At 33.5% G+C, this 21,592-nt stretch overlaps 1 protein-coding gene and 1 long non-coding RNA gene across 2 annotated transcripts in view; one reads left to right on the forward strand and one right to left on the reverse strand.

The window, feature by feature from the left end:
• The first annotated feature begins 4,048 nt into the window (after positions 1 to 4,048).
• Positions 4,049 to 11,207, forward strand: LOC128558665 (uncharacterized). The gene is made up of 4 exons (XR_008371795.1): positions 4,049 to 4,438; positions 7,309 to 7,446; positions 8,058 to 8,225; positions 8,741 to 11,207. It is a non-coding gene; the product is annotated as an uncharacterized LOC128558665 (long non-coding RNA).
• Positions 11,208 to 20,477: 9,270 nt separating this feature from the next.
• The window catches only part of LOC128558666 (neurotrypsin-like), a 34,145-nt gene continuing 33,030 nt past the window's right edge, over positions 20,478 to 21,592 (reverse strand). Inside the window, exons 14-16 of the mRNA XM_053548662.1 lie at positions 21,375 to 21,525; positions 21,030 to 21,196; positions 20,478 to 20,614 (exon numbers count right to left, since the gene is read on the reverse strand). The gene's annotated coding sequence lies outside the window, so the exon portion shown is untranslated. The remainder of the gene's footprint in view (positions 20,615 to 21,029; positions 21,197 to 21,374; positions 21,526 to 21,592) is intronic.

Raw genomic sequence — 21,592 nt, forward strand, 5'->3', positions numbered from 1 at the left:
TATGCCACTAAAGAGTAAAGAGCTCCAAACTCTTTTGGAAATCAAGTTTGGCCACTTAATTAATATAGAAGTTGTAACGGAAAATATGAGTATATACCTGCGTTATGTTGTTTTTAATGTTATAAGGTGTATGTTCCGACTGCAAAAACAGAACCCTTATTCATGCAATACCTTTCACACTTTTGTGTTACGGTTTTTGTTGTCTGTGCCTCTAGCTGTTTTGGCAATTTTAGATTTAGTGATGTTTTCTGTGAATATTTTGACCAGTATTTACTCTAAATTCGGCCTTAAAAATTATGACAATGTTTCTGGCAGAGCTATTCACAAAATTGGCGGAAATATTCCTAGTCCGACCGTGATTCGAACCATAACACATCTTGTGTTAGGCTGATTTATGACTGGACTCTTACTTACTTAAAATATGACAGAATCACAATCAAACTGATAACAAATTGCTATGTAGGCATCTATTTTTGAAATACAGTGATAAATCGAAAGAAAATTGTAGCTTGTATATTCATTTGTTCAAGTTAGCTCACATGATCAGGTAAAACACATCTCTCCATACTTTGCTTCCCAACAAATTAAGGTCCCCCAAACCAAGTGCATGAAAGAATATATCTATCAGATTATATGCAGATATTAAACATCATTTAAATGAGCTAAAAACAGAAAAAAGTTCATTCTAATTTTTCAATAATCTTTAAAATTCTGTACGGTTTAGAGAGACTGGAGAATTCTTTGGAAACACATTGAAAATTGGCAGCACTAATGTCGAAAAATAGACCACATTAATCCTTCTATGTTTCTAGGGTAAGGCAGCTGGTGATCTTGTCAGGATTTTGTCTTCTTTCCGTACATCATTTTGTAGCAAAATCTTTGATTTTGGTCTGCCCACCGTACACTTTTGGGCGTCGTCTGACCGTACACCGACAGAATAACCTCGGTCTTCCTGCCGTACATTTGGCATATCTTAAAACGAATATTGTTTTAGGAAATATGCGGTTTTCAGTGAACTGGCTGATACACACATTTTGTCTATGTACATAGCCTATGTGTACTTTATAATTTGGCATAAATCGTGGAAAAAAGGGATGGAAAATTCGAAAAACCGAGTCTCTCCTCGCTTAAATTTATTTTCCGTTTTTTTTTTGTTGCATTCAGGAGCAAAGTCTAGAAATTCAAGCCGTTGTCGGCGGTAATGGTATACAGCCGATTAAAGACAAATGTCAGTGCCGTGTTATACGACAAAACATTCTCCCCTAAAGGAAATATTAACAGAGAAAACAATGAACAAACGAGGAGCCTACCTTTCCCCAATATCCACGTCCGCCATCTTGCATTTTTCTCGCCGTACACCAGGTCACGTGACAGCATACAGTGTTACAACCCCTGTAAGGTTTGGTGAAATCTGCCTAATGGTGTAAGAGAAATTGGTTAAGGTTTAAATATAATAAATCGAGGGTCATAACTCTTCTGTTAATCCAAGAAACAGAACATGCCGATGCCCAATGAGGCTTGGCATTTATCACGCAATTTCTCATCAAATGATTAAAAAACTCCAGGAGAGAATTGACCGCAAAAACACGTGTAACTTAGTCATCGTAGTAGGGGACATAATACTCGACGCATTCTTAGCTTGTAGAATATATTCAACTGATAAGATGCTAATGCGAATTTGCATTATTTACCATTGTATATTATGTTGGCCATTGGAATACCTTGTGATATATACATGTATTTATTAATTGCCTTTACGAACAAGCAACTGTCCAACGCGAGTCAATATTGTAGAATGAATATGGCCTGTGATCAAACGAAGGATTACAGAACGAATGACTTAACCAACCTTCCAGACCTGGAACTCAAACATGTTTTTAAAAGTTATTTTGACTTACCTATTAGGGCATACATTGATTTATTCTAAAAATTGTTCCGTAAATATATACATTCATTTGTTGTACGTAGTATATTCTAAGGATATAAAACATTAGTAACGCAAATAATTATCTAATTGCAAATTATGTTTTATGGCAATCCGCGTATCATTGTCGATATAATTTAAGCGATATAATCACAGCAAGACAAACATTCGTTAAGGAATATGTCCAAATCATTGCATGCACTACATACATACACTGCCAATACAAATTTTTGACAAATGCATATACTATTTTTCTTATATTCATATATTTTGTTACACAAGTATATATACTTACGCTAAAAACCTTCGTTGGGCATCAGGGACTTTAAAAATACCACTTGTGAACTTAAATGCAGTACGCAGTCATTGAACATAAATAAGACCAATGCCTTGATCAAAATCAGATTGTACACTTTTAAGATACGTATACTTAACTGAATAAAATGATAATAAGGAAGCACGTGATGTCAAAATAAACATGCTATTTATTTAGAGTAAAATATGTGCTATTTAATAAGAATAAAGTATTCTACGAGAGCACTGATTATTATTCGAATTTAAAGACAAAGAAAATACATACGAGGGGTGATCGCGAAGTTCGTATAAATTGCTCATAACTTATTTATCTTTATTCCAATACACCTGAACTGCATTATCAAAAAAATCAATTTAATTGCAGATAAAATATGGAGCGAAATAATAATCGGCCAACTATAGCAACAATTAACTGTATCCTTGGCAACGCAACAGGCCCTTAGTCGGCGCACGCCAAAATGTGTATATTTTTTATCATTCATTTGAAAAAAGCAACTTGTTTATTTGAACAGTCTATTCATTTCATGCATTTTAATAGTTTTAACCAAATTATATTCAGTTTGTCCGCGCAACGTCACGTGCATCGCATCATGAAGTCGTGACGATGTCTTTGTCGAAAAGCTATGAATAGTTCATTATTTCTTTTACATTTCATTATGATAAAATGTAACTTTTTATGATCCTTTTATTATTTTTGTACAATTTTTCCTTTAGCCTACTGAAGAATATTTTGCAAGCAATTTCCTGGCATTTATAATTCATATCATTTCGCATTCAAATGAAGTTCCGCACCAGTGAAAAATAAAAATGATATTTTCACTGTTTGAAACAGTGAAAATTTCAATTTTATTTCACTGATAAATTTCAGTATTTCACAGAAGAGCATTTTAAGATTTTCTTAAACTATACATTATTCGACGAGAATTAGTATTTCCTTTATGATGATGTAAAAATTATTGTTTTACACCGGCAAATATTTGAGAAATGGAAAGAAAATCGCCGTTTTTGACTAAAAATTGACGTTCAGTTTCGCAGCATTTTTCGGCTTTAAATCAGCATATTACAAAATCCCTGAATTAAATTTTTGTTGTTTTTTTCAATAAACGGTGTTTAAAATGTATTCCAAGTCCAAATGACAAATAAAACTGGGGGTCACCGACTTAGTTTTTTCAGTGCATGTGATTTTATTTCCCCCACCCCCATGCGTAAATTTTGTACCATAATTCGACGTCTGCAGTTACGTTTGAGACATCATGATTTGGCCATTGTGTTTAGCTTATCAGCTGCACCATTTAATGTTTTACTGGTTTTTAAAGTCTTAGAACTTTATACAAAACAAAAACAAACATTTTGTTCCATGGTAAGACGTTTATATATAAACAATGATGAAAACGTATTAAAAAGTGAAATCTTAGTACATTTCAATATATTATATAACGTGCCACTGGTGCAAAAAAAAATCCGAAGCGTTTGGTATCTTTAAATGCGTCAAGTGGACACAATTTGCTATAAGTAAGGAGGAATGCGTCTAAATTCAGAAGTTATTGGGTTCCGTTTCGACATTTTGTTTAATTTAAAATCCAGCATATTCCTCATATAATGCGTATTTTACATTTTTGATATTTTTGTAACTTTTTTCTCCGCAAACCTTAGACGTCCATTTTTGATGAACCGTGATTTCTCGTCCGTCGGACTGTTTTCGTAAATCGTTCTGTTCAGTCAACTAATATCTGCATTTAAAATGGTATATAATTTGTGGAGATCACTTAGACCCGATATTTACGTTAAAGTTACGTCAGAGCGGCATATATGTGACGTCGTCTTTGAAAACCGGTCCAGATGCGGCATGACGTAATATCGAGAAACGACGTTTAAAGTTGCGCCAAGTTTACGCGCGCAGCTTTCTTACACATGTTTTAATTAGCAAAAGTTTGACCGTTTAAGTACGACTGATTGTCACATGATTGATGACAGCCTACTACAGAAAGAATATTTAGACATCAGACCTGTAAAAAAATAGTGGTATTACGCCTGAGGCAAAAATAATTTCGTTGAAAATCAGTTGTTTCCCCTTCGCTATGTTTCAGGTTTCGGATTTTAACAGTAAAAACAGGGAAGCATGTGATGTTTACTTTTGTTTAACTACCTTTTGTTAAACGATGAAGGGATCTGAGACTTGTAATACTGTTTACTGATTTGGTAAGTACCGTTTATAAACAGTTGTTAATGAAGTTCTCTAATATATTTGAAACTTTCACTGAAGCACTGTGAAATAAGTCGTTTTTTTACCCGGAAGTGAATCCAAAACATACCGAGGGAAATTTATCCTGTGGCCACTAAACACAGATGATTCCACTATGCCTGTGTATTTAATATAAAATGGCCCGTTGGGTTATTACAAAGATTATTGAAGGCAGGCAGCTTCTTACTCGAGGAGACCAGGATTCATCAAATTAGTTCATTGTCCATAGTAGCAATGATAATTAATAAATTTGTTGCAGACTTATAGATGCCTGCCTGTGTCACATCATTTCTCGAAAAGTCCCCTCTCACGTAGTAGCCAAGGTATTTTAAAAGGAAATATGCAGATGTCCGGTAACCGGACGCCTACCCTGCATTCTAGCTGTCCGGCAACAATACGACTAGCCTCTCCGCGAATGTTTTTCTAGCTGTTCGGCGATCTTTTTATATATGAATAGAGCAAAGGAGTCTAATATCGACCCTCTTCTATTATCGACCCCCCACCCTTAATTGATACTTAATCACATTTATTACTAGAAATCATGTGATCATGTCATTCACTGTCATTTTTACGTCACAAATTTTCTTCATGCGCCATTTTGAATGTTTACATACAGTGTGACTGCATGAGATAAATTTCAGTGCCAACCACTACATCGTCCGTTAAGGTAGGTATCTTTCTGTTAAATCAAATTTACCGTTTTTATGGATCGAATCAGTTTAATTTTGTATTTAATCCTGCTATACACATATAGAACCCATTTCTATCAGCCATTTTTGTAGTCTCTTGCAACTTCTGGAAAGATTATGTGGGGGTCGATAATAGCAGATTGAAAATATGACCTTCTGCTATTATCGACCCCCAATTTATTAAATTTATATAATTTCTTGTTGCTTTGAGAAAAGCACTTAATTCATAACTTTAACATGTCCAAAACATTGTGGAATGATACTTATTTCACTTGGGTATTGATTACATTTTACTCGGACTTTATCATAGACTCTCAGTGTAAAATCTCAAACTTTTAACTAAAATAAAGGTATTAAATCAATATAAAATTTAAATGAAACTTCAAAGTTTTGTTATTTGTAGCATCATCTGAAGCGTGTGCAGTGAAAAATCTTGATTTTATTTCTAAAATAGTGTGATATTTATATCTAAAGTCACTATTATGTTCATTGTAAATATACTTTGTTATACCAAAGTGGAAACTGGCAGGTACTCTAAAATGCAGCTCTCTGATTGGTCAGTTAGAAACCCTAATGTTCTGTGATGACTCATGATAAAGTTATGAATGTACATTTTAGTTGATCACAAGGATTAAAAATCTCCTAAAATAAAAAGAAAAAAAGCGCAGAGTCTCTGAAAGTTCGTCATAGTCTGATGTTTCTATCATTTATGATGATAGTGACAGTTATGACGATTTTGACGATTCCTCTGATGGACAAAATGATGATGGACAGTGCAGACAGCTTAGACCAATGTCAGGGGTGTGGTCAGTCTAATGGGAAGCCAAATGAGTGAAAAGGCTGTGATGAATGCCCAGGATGGTGGCACATTAAATGTACTAAGCAACCAGAACTTCACTTGTTGACTCCAGAGGACTTAAAAAAAGTTAATTTTAAATGTATAAAAATTGAATGCTAAAAATGTTGTTAAGGCTGTAGATAAAAATGGATAATCAACTTTGTTTGAATGTTTGAATTATTTATCTCTTGTGTGTGGCTAATGTTATATTACAAATAACTATTATCTAACATTTACAATTTGTCAGTCAAAAGACCAAATATGAAACTGTGATAGTATGAAACACCAAATTTATAAATAAAAAAAAACACACATGAAATAATATTTTCCATGAAATCGTAGTAAAGTGATGCTTTGTTTATATGCTCAGTTGCATAATTTCAAATTGCAATTATGACAATAAAGGACAAATAAAAATTAACTTAATATTAAGTTAATAATAATATTATGCTTGATTTTCAGTGTTTTCAAAGTTTAAAAAAAAAACAAACTAGGGGGTCGATAATAGCAGAAGTGGGTCGATAATGGCAGACACATGTCACGAGACAGAATATTAGACCATACCTTATTCTGTAATGTAACAAGTGTTTTCATTGGTTGAAATCGACCAATGATAGTTTGTCTCAAACATATGCGTCACTTTGTCTCCGAAAGTGAAAGTAAGAATATGTACGGTAGATTATGGTCTTAAGGGGTCGATAATTGCCTCCTTTGCTCTACTGTAAGGAAATAAATTTATTGTATCATTTTTTGGCATAGGTTTGAATATTCACCTGCAAGGCGTATACAATATTTGAAAATCGATTACCGGACACCTAGAAAACCCCTATAGGATAGAAATTTGGACAGGCTAGGCATCCTGTTACCGATTGGCTAGAACACCGGCTAGGTTTCTGGTTACCGGATGTCTAGACACTTCCATTTATAAAATGGTAACTGTTTTTGCTGTGGGTCTCATAAGTCATGTTAATTCTGTCTGGTGACTACTCTCTTTTTCTATTATTGTTGATCTATTATTGTTGATTCAGAATGTTTTGTAACGGGATGATTTTTTTTTTTGATAGTGGGAATTTATGCCATATAACATGTATAATGAAAATCTTTTTAATTTTGAAATTTTTGAGCCTTGCTGTGTGTAAAACAATTTATGATCCTGTAAAAATAGTTTCATAGTATAATAACTTTTATAGTATTTTGTGGTAAGTTAATGAAACCTTTCACAATCACATTATTAATTTAGTATTCATGAAGTTTTTGATTTTAGTGATGTTTACAGTACATGTAATGTATCTTCTTTCAGATGATATTCCTTGTTCCTTTGATGGATCATTCCACTATACAGCTGTTTCATATAACATACAACAGCCAGGAAATTGGCCTGTTTACTTTAAGATCCCAAGAAAATGTAACATATTTTGGATGTGCTTTGAGGAATCAGGTAAGTAACATGCAGCTAATGGCTCTTATTAAAATTTTAATGCAATATATTATTTATTTATACCTCTGTCTAGGTTTTGTTGGAGTCAATTCAAAATAAGTCTACTTCTACACTAATGATTTGTACAATGTATGTACATGTACTATGACTATTAAATGGCTTAAACTGACAACACTGGCATTATTGAAATTTAATTTCAACAATCTGGTTTTGAGGAGGATCAGTTGGTGTAAAGTCTTCATGACATTGGCTATTAGCCTGAGAAAAGTCTGTGGCACTCAATAAGTACATGGATGATTTGAATGCTGAACACAACATGTACATACATGTGTATAAGTTGATATCTCATTAACTTGTAGAATATAGTTCTAAATAATAGGAATTTTAATTAAATATTCAAAGTAAATCAATTAATTGTAATTTAGTTTAATTGTAATGTGATTATTTTCAAATTTAATTACCCATTCTTGACTTAGACATTGTGATGTGATTGAATTTTTTACCAGTTTTATTGCACCGAGAATATAGATTAGAATGAAGACTGTAAAGGTTCCTGAGATACATGAAGATAACAGATACTTTTACCAAAGACTTTTAATTTTTTTTTTCAGGAATGCAAGTGTTTCCTCTTGTTTTTGAAACAACTCAGTTGGTTAAGGGGCAGACAACTTGTGAGCATGGTACATCACTACCTGTACTGGTATTCCATTTTGACAATGTTACTAGCTAGAATAGAAATAACATCTTGCTGTGGTACAGTCTGTGGAGACTTTTACTAGGTAACAACCATTTTTGATAACTGTTAAAACAGTGTATACTTTTAACCCTTAGGCTGCATGAGGCAGCTATGTCTGTCTTTGCAACCATTGCAGATCAAGATCAACCTGCACATCTGTGCAGTCTGATCATGATCTGCAGTGTTTGATACTTTGCAAATTTTCTATGAGAACCCCATATAAGCTATTAATGGTACTGTCTCTATTTAAAGATGGAGTAGTCAATTTAACAAATTTAGCAGGTTAAGGGTTAACCCAATAAATGCAAAAAATGTTTTTTAGAACATTCTATTTGCAGTAATCAAAATCTACAAACAAAGTACATTTTATATACTGACAGCATGCTGTTGTCAGTCTGTTTGTCAATATTTTAGAGCATTGGTTGTAAGAAATTAAAGAATCATCTATTATCAAGTAGTGATAACTCTGCTTTTATTAAATAAAGAGACTCCTAGGTTAATTATTTAAAATAATATGGTTAATTATTTAAAATAATATGTTTTACTTATTTGTTACAGGATATCAGAGATCGATTGAATATTCAACAATGATCACAGACCATGAAAAGTTTGAATCTGACTTGCACTTTTGAATTTAGAAGAATCTGTGGAGGAGGTTGAATGCTGAGACCTTTAATAATACATGATATTGCTGACACAGTGTGTCAGTCATGAAAGAAAGGCCATAACACTGCACAGTTGGTCAACAATGATTTAAATCCTGTCACATTCTACCAGTGAAGAAATATCGTATCACAATATTTTAAACTTTTGAAGAAGATAACCCAGTATTACCACTTTATCATGTCTGCAGAAACACATGGATTGTTAGTGTTAAAAATGACAGTCCAGTTAACTTACTAAAATCTACTCCCCCTTGCCAAACGAATATTATTGACATGGAATGACACAAGCCTGACAATGGTACCTGTATGGACTCGTAAGAGAATAGTATTTGTCTGAAAAGTCAAAGGATTCTGTTTGTCCCAAACCACTTCAACTGAAAACTGAAATTGTGATTGGCGAGGATTTTTCTGAGAACTGAAAAAAGGAAGTGAATGTAAAAGATAGAAATTGTTGTTGAATTCAAACGTTTTAATACACAACACTTTAGCCTGTTTTGCTGTTCATATAGATGTGTTTAGCTGTTAAGGTTAAACATCAAGTAAAGCTTGTAGTTTCAGTTACCAACATTAAAGTATTGGCTGGAAATAAATATCTACTTTTCATCAGAGTTTGTAGCAGTGTAACCTTCATCAAAAGTTAAGCTGTTGTGTTAATAAAGTATTTTTAGAAAAAGGAATTTAGTATGTATGTTGCCATGGTAACATAATTCAAATTATATTTCACTGAAATTATGGATTTGTATTTCAATAAGTGATCTACAGTATATAATGTAATGGTAAAAGAATGTTCACTTTTTTGTATTGTCAGTTATAACTAGCCAGTGAAAAAACAGATTACGAGGAAAGGGATGACTGAAATGTTTATTCTTACATAACAACTTTTGTTACAGAACATGGCTGTTTTAAAGTTTTTATGTGAAATTTTCAGATTTCTTTCCTGAATACTTATACTTTCAAATATTTAACTTACTAGAAATACTTCTTTAAAATAAGCTCTTGCTTTTAAGTATTATTGTAGGAAAAGGAAATTTAAAACATATGTCGCCATGGTAACACAATTTTCCTAGAAAATATGGAAAAATTTTAATTAGCTGTACTTTCTAGTATTCTACTTTAAAATAAGCATAAACAATAAAAAAATCAATAGTAATTAATATATGTTTCATTTACTTCAAAATAGTTATTTATTACCAGCAGGTAAAAGGCAAGTTATGAAGAAACAATGACAGAAATGTCTTATTCTTATAGTTATTACTCATGTTACAAACACTGTCATAAAACAAAACATTTTAACTTTTTAACATGAAATTTTGAGATAATATTTTTGAATACATACCACTTTATAATATTCAAGTTATCTGAAACACGTTTCCAAATTAGCTCTGTTTTAAAGTACTATAGTAGAAAACAGAATCAAATGCATATGTTGCCATGGTAACATAATTTGATAATGTTTTTATAGTAAATGTGAAGGACTTTAGCCAGCTAGATCGTTGCACTTTAAGTGAATATCTAAATATTCTTTGTAAAAGAAGATTCATTTATTTAAAAACAGCCAGTGATTACCAATAAGTGAAAACACAAACTGAAGAAACAACGACTGAAATAGTTTATTCTTGTGGTTATTACCGGTGTTACGAAATCTGTCATAAAACCAAACATTTTATATCTTTTCACATATAATATTCAAATTTTACTTTCAAATACATATACTTCATTATATTCAACTTACAAGAAACATTATTTTAAATTAAGCTTTTATTTTTAAGTAATTTTGTAGAAAAAGCAATTTATTGCATATGTTGCCATGGTAATGCAATTTAAGTAATGCTTTCATAGAAAATATGAAAGATTTAAATTAGCTTTTTTTTCTGTTTTAAGTAAGCATCACAAAAAAAAAAAATCATAGTAATAGAAGGTTCTTTTTTTCCAAAGTAGTCATTTATAGACAAGTTATGAAGAAACAATGACAAATTTGTCTTATTCTTATTGTTATTACCCATGTTACAAAAACTGTCATAAAATCAAACATCCTTAATATTTTCATGGGAAATTTTCAGTTTATTTTTGTAAATACATATTAAAATATTTTACTTTTTTAAAATCCTTATTTCAAGCTAACATGTTTTTTTTTAAAGTTTTATCATAAAAAAGGGATTTTAATATATTTGTTGCCATGGTAACACAATTTTAGAAATATTTTTATAGAAATTGTTGTAGATTTTAATTGATTATCATTTTGTGTATTAAGAATGGGATCTTACTTATATCATGCAATTGTAACAAAAGATAAATTTATTTCAGAACTGTTAACCATTACCAGTATGTGAGAAATAAACTAGAAAGAAAGGATAACTGAAATGTACTGTTTTTATTTTTAATATCTATGCTACAAAATCTATCATAAAATTGACAATTTTGAAGATTTTCATCTGAAATTTTCAGGATTTATTTCTGAATGAATATACTTTCTAAATATGCAAAAACCTGAAATTGTAAAAATTCCTCATCTGGACCCATTTTCTCAGTCATGGTCACATATGACGTTGAGTTTTGAATAAAAAATATGCTTTAATCTTGTCTAATGTAAAACCCAAACAATATAATTTGACTAAAATGTAATATGATGATGAAAACTTTATTTAATTGTAATGAGTATTTGTTTCTGTAAATCTTCATTTTAAGATAAACTCTACTTTCAGATCAAAATAGCCTTTAAAACTCGGTTACCATGGGCGAAATTATTACGCTGAATTATATTACTCTACCCCTACCCCAGATACAAATACGTAATTAAACGGGTTCTCGTATGTCTTGTGATCAATTTTTAACCTATTTTAAGAAGAATTTAGTCAACAGAGTCCTTTACAACTTTGCAAGGATTTCTTGAATTTCCTCTTAAGTTCATGATTATACATAATTGATATACACGATATTGCAAACATTTACAAAAATAATAAGAAAAAATAAAAGCCCTAATATCGTTGGAATAAACATCACAAATTTATTTAATTTTATTATAAATTTTACGTTTTGTTTCGATTGTTTTGAGAGTAGTTAGACACCCCGATTTCAAATAAAGTGCAGCCACGGGGAAACAGAATTTATATTCATTGTACGGAGGCTGTTGCTCTGAAAGGGGTAATTTATTAACAACGCTAGATAGAAACACCATCCTTTACAAAGAGGTTTTAGCTCTCCAGAGATGTGTTTAAAGAAAGGTTATACTTGTATTCATAGACACATAATAAAAACATATTCCATATATAATATTTTTTCCTAATATTAGAGACCAATCAGACATAATAAATACGAGTACATACTCTGCTAAAAATGATAAATATTCCATAAAATAAAAAAGAAAAAAAACTGTTTGTTTTAGGTTTAGCGCTGTTTTCTGTTACGATAGGCGGTTAACCTAACCAGTGTTCCTCAACAAGTAACTTTCAACTTCACCACATAAAATCCGAGGTGGAGGACGAATGATTTCGGACAAATACCTTCTACCAAATTGTCACGCCCTACCCAGGGATCGGAAAAGCGATTCATAGAACTGAGCTAAGCGGATGGGGTAAAAGAAAGAAACACAGAAAACAGTGGTTGTGATGGAAACTCGCTGTAACTCATCAGCGGTTAAACGTGTATAATTCTATGTTGTAATTATCTATTTGTGCGACTCAAGAATCGTATCATTGTACATAGGACCGACGGCTCAAACTTGCTGGTCTTGGTTTCGTATTTACGAGATACTAGGATTTGTACCAGTATATGTATATGTGTAAGATTTTATATTTTATTTATTTTTATTTTAATAAACGTCTGAGATATCAACATTCAGAATGTAACAATTTTCAAACAATTTAGCAGTTCACTCATCAGAATTTTATAAAGCTACGCTTATGCGTTAATGTAACTTTAAGATAGTATTCAAAGCGATACCTCTTATTGAGCCGTGTCATGGGAAAACCAACATAGTGCATTTACGACCAGCATATATGACATTGGGATGTGCGGGCGGGCGTGCATGCGTGTGTGCTTATGGAGGAAAAGGGATAATATCAAGAAAAACTTTACTCTCGTGGAGGGCAAACTTAAAACTATATGAAACTACTGTATAATACTGATCTATGATATTTTACAATAATTATGCTTTAACTTTTGTTTCAAATGTGAACACTCCGAACTATCTACACAATTGCATATGTATGAATTCTTCATTTTAGCAGTGTATTACAACGGAAAACTTGTTAATTAAGTACTTTGAATAAGAAAAAGATTTTAAAAAAATCATTATTATATAGAAAATTATTAAAAGCGATTTGAAAATGACTGAATTTAGATGTCTCGAACGTATCTGCGATCGTCGAATTATGGTACAAAATTTACGCACGGGGTGGGGAAATAAAATCACATGCACCAAAAATCTAATCGGTGATCCCCCCAGTTTATTTGTCTGTTGGACTCGGTATACATTTTAAACAACCGTTTATTGAAAAAATCAAAAATTTGAATTAAGGGATTTTGTAATATGCTGATTTAAAGTCGAAAAATGCTGCGAAACTGAACGTCAATTTTTAGTCAAAAACGGCGATTTTCTTTTCATTTTTCAAATACTTGTCGTTGTAAAACAATGTTTTTTACATCACCATAAAGGAAATATTAATTCTCGTCGAATAATGTATAGTTTAAGAAAATCTGTTTGCTGGTGTCGTCACAGTACCCGTAACAGTGTTGACAAGGATACGCGGCGACGTCATTTTACGCATGGGGGTGAGGGAAATAAAATCACATATACCAAAAAAACTAAGTCGGTGACCCCCCCAGTTTTATTTGTCTGTTGGACTCGGTATACGTTTTAAACACCGTTTATTGAAAAAAATCAAAAATTTAAAGTATATTTTAAATTTTAGTATTTTATACTTTATGTATATTTAATTATTTTGTTGTTGTTTTAATTAGGAGTTTAATCTGCTTATCTTTGATCTAAAACACTACGTATCTTTTTACCGTAATGCTTAAATTTATACTACAATAGTTTAATTACCATTTTTTATTTTATGTTTTCCAGTGAATTATAGATTTTTCTCAGTGAAATAAAAGTGATAATCCACAGTTTTGAAAAAGTAGATTATCATTTTTATTTTTCACTGTTTTTGCCGAACTAGTTCCGGTCCTCCGTCGCGATTGAAGTCAAATTGTATACCGAGCGTTATGAATACCGGGGACCATAAAGACGATGACGTCGTTAAAATGACGTCATTTGTGTTATGCTTTCTGTTGATCTTTCCCGCGATTTTCGACATTTTATAAATTACGCAACAAAAGTAGAGTTTTACACATGAAATAAAGAGAAAATTTGTTTGTGTCAGTGAAATATCCTTTTCCTTTGATCTGAGTGGTGACCTAGTTTTTGACCCCACATGACCCAGTTTCGAACTTGGCATAAGAAGCATCGAGAAAAATATTCTTACCAAGTTTCATAAAGGTAGGGTCATAAATATTGCCCATAGAGTGTTTACAAGCTCTTCCTTTGATTTGAGCGGGTGACCTAGTCTTTGACCCAACATGACTCAGTTTCAAACTTGACCAAAAATATTATCAAGATAAACATTCTGACCAAGTTTTATGAAGATAGCGTCATACATGTGGCCTCAAGAGTGTTAACAAGTTTTTCCTTTGATTTGACCGAGTGACCTAGTTTTTGACCCCTTATGACCCAGTTTTATATTTGGCCTAGGAATTATCAAGATAAATATTCTGACCAAGTTTCATGAAGATAGGATCATAAATATGGCTCCTAGGTTGTTAACAAGCTTTTCCTTTGATTTGACCTGAAGACCTAGTTTTTGACCTAACATGACCCAGTTTCGATCCAGGCCTAGAGATCATCAAGATAAACATTCTGTGCAAGTTTTTTCAAATCAAAGCATAAATGAAACATCCATATGGCTGAATGCCATGAGTAACATTACTTAATTTGAAGGGTTGGATAGGATACAGTATGAAATTGCATATACGAGTGTTACAAGTGTTGCCATTTCTTTACTATTCAATATATTCACATGAAATTTCGTTCTGTGATACTATGGTCAATTCTGAGTCAGAATATGTATAACAATGCACACTTAAATTCACATATCACAAAATAATTGAAGTCAACAGTATCCATCATCGGAATAACGGCCCAACGTCATTTAACGTCATTAAGTTGACAATGTTATGTCTCTGAACAACGGCCTCGAACGACTTACCATCTGATAGGATTTTTTATTAAGTTTGTTGTGTAAAATGTCATGAACAGTGCCGATGCTGCAATCAACTTTGTCACTGATTTCGCGAATCGTAATGCGGCGGTCCAGTTCAAGCAGTCCCTTGATTTCCGTGACATGACGTGACGTTATTGACGTCGGCCGACCGCTGCTCGGCTCGTCATTACACTATCTCGACCGTTTTTAAACCGCCCGTACAACCTATAAACCTGCGATTTCTTCATTGCTTTCATTCCATATGCTTTCTCTAACATTTTAATAGTATCTTTCCTTGAAACATCATTCAAAACACAAGATTTTATCGCTGATCTGTAGTCATTTTTACACACCGGACAAAACAAAATGGCCGTCAGAACGTCAAATGACGTCACAATATTTAGTGACGTCAGGAACGTTACGCTGATAGCTGGCGTTAAAATTACAGCAATTTTGGCGATAATTGCTTTACAAACAATAGAGTTATAGAACTTTGTTTAAAGGACATACATTTAGAAATTTCTACTTTTTGGGCCGGTTTTCAGTAGGTGTGGTTGCCATAGCTACTATGAATTTGGTTATAGTCAGTTGCTGACATTAATATTCACTCATTTTGCTCAAAAGTCCCGTTTATACAAACTCGCAAAGTTTTATTGAAATTCATGCGTCCGTTATTATTTTACAGCGTTTTTCTGGATATATTTCGAACACCCCTCGTACATCTGGGCAAAAGAGAATGCCGCTAAGTAGTGATGGGCCGACAATCGGCGACAATCGGATAACCGTCGGCGTTGCATTCATGATCGCGATCGCCGACTTTACTTTTCTCTGAGCGATTAATTACTTGGTACCCTAAACGGATAATTTAGTTGTTTCTGACCTTTTTCTTTCCGGTATTTACGGTCCTTTGGGGGCAATTACACCAATGGAAACTTCTCTACGCTTCCTTTAATGCCTCGAAAGAAATTGCGGTCATCTTTACCGCCCACATTTTGGGAGATATATGGCTTTTAGAAAATTAAGCCGGGAAAACCATCATCCCAAACTCATTACATTAGTATGGCAGTATGCATAGAATGCCGTAACACTTACGCAAGCAATGGTATTTTTGATGTTTATTTTTGCGATATTGAAAACATTTCAGTCGTTAACTAAGAATTAATAAATCCTTTTTACTTTTTTGCTACAAATAATTTACAATTCAATAACACAATATCACTGGATATGTCCCTGGTGAAATTAAGACAACTTCCTTATTTGAAGTTTACTATCTTCACAAACATCTTACTTTTACGATGTTTACTTACTCGTGTTTATGAAGGGATACAATAGAAATAGGATATCTCTGTGTGGTTCATTTCTTAAGTAATGACATAAAACATACACTGTAAAGTGAACTTACAGATATGCAACTAGAATAACCGATTATCCGATTATATCCGATTAATCGAATCGGTTGGCTTGCCCGATTATGCCGATTAACCGGTTGGCAAATCTAACCGATTTGCCCATCACTACCGCTAAGTGTGTTGTTTCTTTAGTCAAACTAACAGATGATAGAAACTTTGCATAAAACCAAGATATACCCTTACATTTTGGATGTAACACTAGGTGACAATGTCATGTTTCAGATATTGGTTTTCTGGGCTAAGTCCATGTCATAACCATTCATATTCATGAGAACTGATTTTATAAATAATGAACTTTATAATAACGGTAAAATCTTATAGCAGGTTTAACGTCGCATAGACACTATTTTAGGTCATATGCGACTTTCCAGCTTTAATGGTGGAGGAAGACCTCAGGCGCCCCTCTGTGCATTATTTCTTCACGAGCGGGCATCTGGATAGAACCATCGGCCATTCCGTGTGAGGCTCGAACCCACATCGATCAGTGGCTAGTTATTTGAAGTCAGCGGCCTTAACCACTCGGCCACGGAGGCCACTATAGCAACAAATGGAAAATAGAAAACCTTACAAATATTGAGAAAAAAAACTCGAGGAAGTACACATAAAAGAATGAAAAATACGAAATAGTATTATAAACATGTAGAAACTTGTGTATGAATAAAATTGAAACTTAACAAAGATTAAAGTAACCCCTAACACAAGTTACCTTTAGAAAATCAACGAATGTAATGGACTAGACATATTTTCTATGTGTGAATGTAATATATATCCAGTACGGCAGTGGTATCATTTACTTTTACAGCATACATCCCCATTTTTATGCCACCGACCATCCGCTTTTTCATCTCCATAACGTCTTGCAGGATTTCAATGAACCAATTTATGCTCATCATTCACGTGCTCTGTTCGGATTATGGTCACTTAAACGCCATACTCGGAGTAAGTACAGAAACGCCATACTCGGAGTAAGTACAGAAACGCCAAGACCACTCTTCCTTCACTAGCGTGATAGCGCAGATTCTACGGATTTTACGCTTGAATAATTTTCACTAAGAACTGGCTCTTTGATTTTTAAAATTTGTGCCTACTAGATAATTTTGTCTCTACTTACCTCAAAAATCGACTCTTGCTTTTTTATGACACTTCGCAGTAATGATAGATCTGAATAGTAATTGAGAATCATTATGGCATCGCCATATTCCGGTTCAATGATTTTGTAGAGGTATTACACTTTCATATTCGTAAAACGTTGTCAACGTATCTTTTTAAACCCGTTGTTTCGATACGGTAAACTTTAAAACCAATGATTTTATAATGAAGTGCAGATATGCGTATCATTATTACATAAATAAATTTATATAATCTTTATAGCCTATAATCAAAAACTCTTCTGTAATAATTTTAAGTATACCTTTCTCAATATTTAAACTAGAGCTGCTTTTGAGAAAAGCGAATGTCTCCCACAACTGCCTAATCATCTAAACAGTTATATACTGTTTACTCACTACAAATATACCTTTGTAGAGTAAAAAGGCTGATTTTGGTAATCGAAGTTGGCCGAGGACTTATGGTTAAACACATTTTGTTAAAGTTTTGTGAACATCGGATGAGAAATGTTTGACTTAGAGCGCGGACAAGAGTAAAAAGGCCGATTTTCAGTAATTCAAGGGCCAATATTTACATTCGCCCTATTCTTTTCCATTGAAACTTTTGACGTTCATTTCGTATGAACAGCAAAAGGAAAGGCACGACAGTTACGTTATCGCTGCTTAGTGATAACCGACCGCTGTTTTGACGACGTCCGCGTAATGTCAGGCAGAACGTTCCTTAGATGACGTCGCAGTTGTTCCGTCTGGTGAACAGAATGGCCGGGAAGCCGATTTTAATGTTAAATGCTACAAATTATATGCAATTCATAATATTATATAGTTTACAAATGGAATGGAAATATAATGTAAATATAAGAAATGAAACTATTTTTTTCGGTGTTCATGCGAAATAAACGACAGAATAGGATCGGCAAAATAAACATAAATCCCTAGCGCGATTCATGGATTTGCCGATCCTATTCTGTCGTTCATTTCGCATGAACACCGAAAATAATCATTTCATTTCTTAATAATTCCGAAGTGCCTGGACTAATGTCTCCCGGTACCAGTCTGTGTCAAGTTGTGAAACTTTTCGACGGGTTGCCTATGTCATGGAAGCGTTGTCCACGGAGGGAAGTCTTAATCTCGGGAAACGTTTTGAAATCCATGTGCGCTAAGTCAGGGCTGTAGGGAGGGTGTTCCAAGAGTTCAAATCCTAGAAAGTAATATCTGTGTAGAGATGGCCCTGAGTTCAGGAGCATTATCCTGGTGCAGGATTACCCGATCCAGATCCAAAGCCGGCCCATTTCCTCTTCAGAGCATTGACGAGATCCCTTTTTAAAACACCTGAAAATCAACGTGTTTCAGTCAGCAATACTGGCGGTGATTTTTAAATACAAGCAAGTATTTTAATAATATGAAATAAGGCAATGCTTCAATCGGGAATCTTTATAGTTCATCAGCTTGCCCAGAAATACGCATTTGTATCATGTAAAAGTAGAAACAATACTGCCCATATTTGTACTGATGTGCAAGGCGTTGCGGTTCGGACAAGTTATGTGGACGCTTATTATGCACAAGGAACATGCGTATTCAAAAAAATCCGAAGTCACACGCTCTGTGCACGTGCCGGAAGACCACATTTTTTTTTAATCTGATAGTATATCTCATTCGGTATATATCTCATGTTACCGTAGAGGTATCGATCCCGATTTTCGTCGCTTCGGATCGATTCCCTATAAAATCAAGTAAATGCTACATTTCTATATATGAACAATTTAATTTTATTTCTTTATATTTATAAATAAATGTATTAGTTACATACGTGGAATGAATAGATATTTACCTTAATTCAATGTCTCCATTCACTCGGTGAAATATATTTCGATCTTACACTAAAACAAACAAATATCCTCTATTTAACATCCTGTTCAATGCGGAAATATATTTTGATAGTTATGTATCAAAAAAAGAAAACGTATTGTCTGATTTAATATGTTTTATTGAATAGCTGTTTATCAAAATATAATGGGGTTATGATTACAGTAGCTTGATGTAGAATGGTCTATTTGCTTGAATGGATTTTGCTAGATGCGATCTCAAGAGGTGCGCAAGCGCCAAGTCTGACCCGACCATGCGAAATCCACGAGAGCCGAATACAAAATTCCAGATCGGCGATCTTCTATTAGAATAACCCTTTTATTACACGGTGTATGATCAAACCTATATTTCGCGGAGAAACATTTTACCGTGCGTTAAATTTCTCGGATAAGCACATCACTTATTTGATTGAAAACAAAGCATATTCGTGGAACAGCAAATGAAATCATCCAAAAATATCACTTCACACACTTAAGTTGATTTTACAGTTACTGCCACGAAACATCGCAATATACAATACAAAAAGTACAATATGGACCTTTTTCCTGTTCACAACTATGCAAGCCGTACTTTTGACAGAATTTATATAGGTATAGAACAAATCACTCTCTTGTTCAAGTATTCAAATATTCTTATACGTCTAGGTCTTCAGAGTACTGAAGAATAACAGCTTTCATCTTACGAAAACTGAAATAGTTCTGGCATAACTTATGAAAGCACCCGCCCGCTTAGCTCAGTAGGGTGAGCGCAGATCTACGGATCGCGGCCTCGAGTTTGATCCCCGGGCGAGGCGTATCTTTTCCGTGACGATTTGATACAAGACATTGTGTCTGAAATCATTCGTCCTCCACTTTTGATTCATGTGGGGAAGTTGGCAACTACTTGCGGAGAACAGGATTGTACTGGTACAGAATCCAGAAACATTGGTTAGGTTAACTTTCCGGGTTGTATAACTGAAATACTGTTGAGGAATGGCGTTAAACCCAAAACAAACAAAAACAAACAAAACTTGTGAAAGCAGTATTTCTAGAAAATAAGACATCGAAACAAGCAAAATCCGACTGTATATTTTGACAATTATTTTAGAACATCTTTCTTCGATTCTGCTACTTCCCTACTATTTGTCCAGCACTGTCACAGTTAGCTTAAATAGAAAACAGATATATTAGTATTTTGTGTTTAATGCAGATGGTAAGCCTAAAATCTAAAATGCAAAACGATTCTTGATGTTTCTATTGGTGATTTGTGTCGTTTTCAATCTTGTGTGCCACAAGGAAAATTCAAAATAAATGCAAATCACAAATCTTGCTTTTTAAAAAGGATATATTTTCTAAATGATCTAAATATAAAAGTGTAAATGATCAACTCATAAAGCTGCTGTTTGCTAAAAGTAGAACAAAACTTAAATTTTAGCCATGAATTTTGTTAAAATGTTACATTCGTTCTTTGTTAAATCCGTTAGCACACGTTCAAGAAAAAAAAATGTAAATTATGAAAATAGACAAAACACAGATGCATCACGCATCTTGATACTATCAGACAATACTAAATGAACTTACGGCAACAGTCCACCCCAATATCATCTGAATGATAGCAGCTTCCCGTATACATACTTGGGTTACATTGTCCGATGTTTACCTCTACTCCGTTGCATTGTAAATTGGACATAACAATACTGACATTGCCCTGACCATAGTGTGCATTGGAAAATGCTTGTGCTCGTTCCCTGTATAAAGATTGGTTATTGAGTAAATATTGTTTTATTTAGTTGTTGGTGTGCTTTGTTTTTTACCCTGGCGTGGATCAGAAGTCATTTCAAATTGACGATACCGAGTATTAATTTTGCACTTAAAACGAATATTTGTGGTTATGTGTTGAAACATATTATAAAGAGATATACATACGGGTGGGGAAATTTTTGAATTCTACAAATAACAATTGCATCAGTTCTGCCGAAACCACTGTCACAGATTGTTCCCCATCTGCCAGACACGTTGATTTCGACTCTTCCTGAGCTATTTGTATTCCCACCAACTAATCTTATTCTCTCAGGAGCTGTAGAAAGAAAAGAAGGATTTTTTTCCGCACAGTAGCTTTGAATGTAGGAGTCCAGACACTTTTG

The sequence above is a fragment of the Mercenaria mercenaria genome, chromosome 7 (assembly GCF_021730395.1).
Source record: "Mercenaria mercenaria strain notata chromosome 7, MADL_Memer_1, whole genome shotgun sequence".
NCBI lineage: Eukaryota > Metazoa > Mollusca > Bivalvia > Venerida > Veneridae > Mercenaria > Mercenaria mercenaria.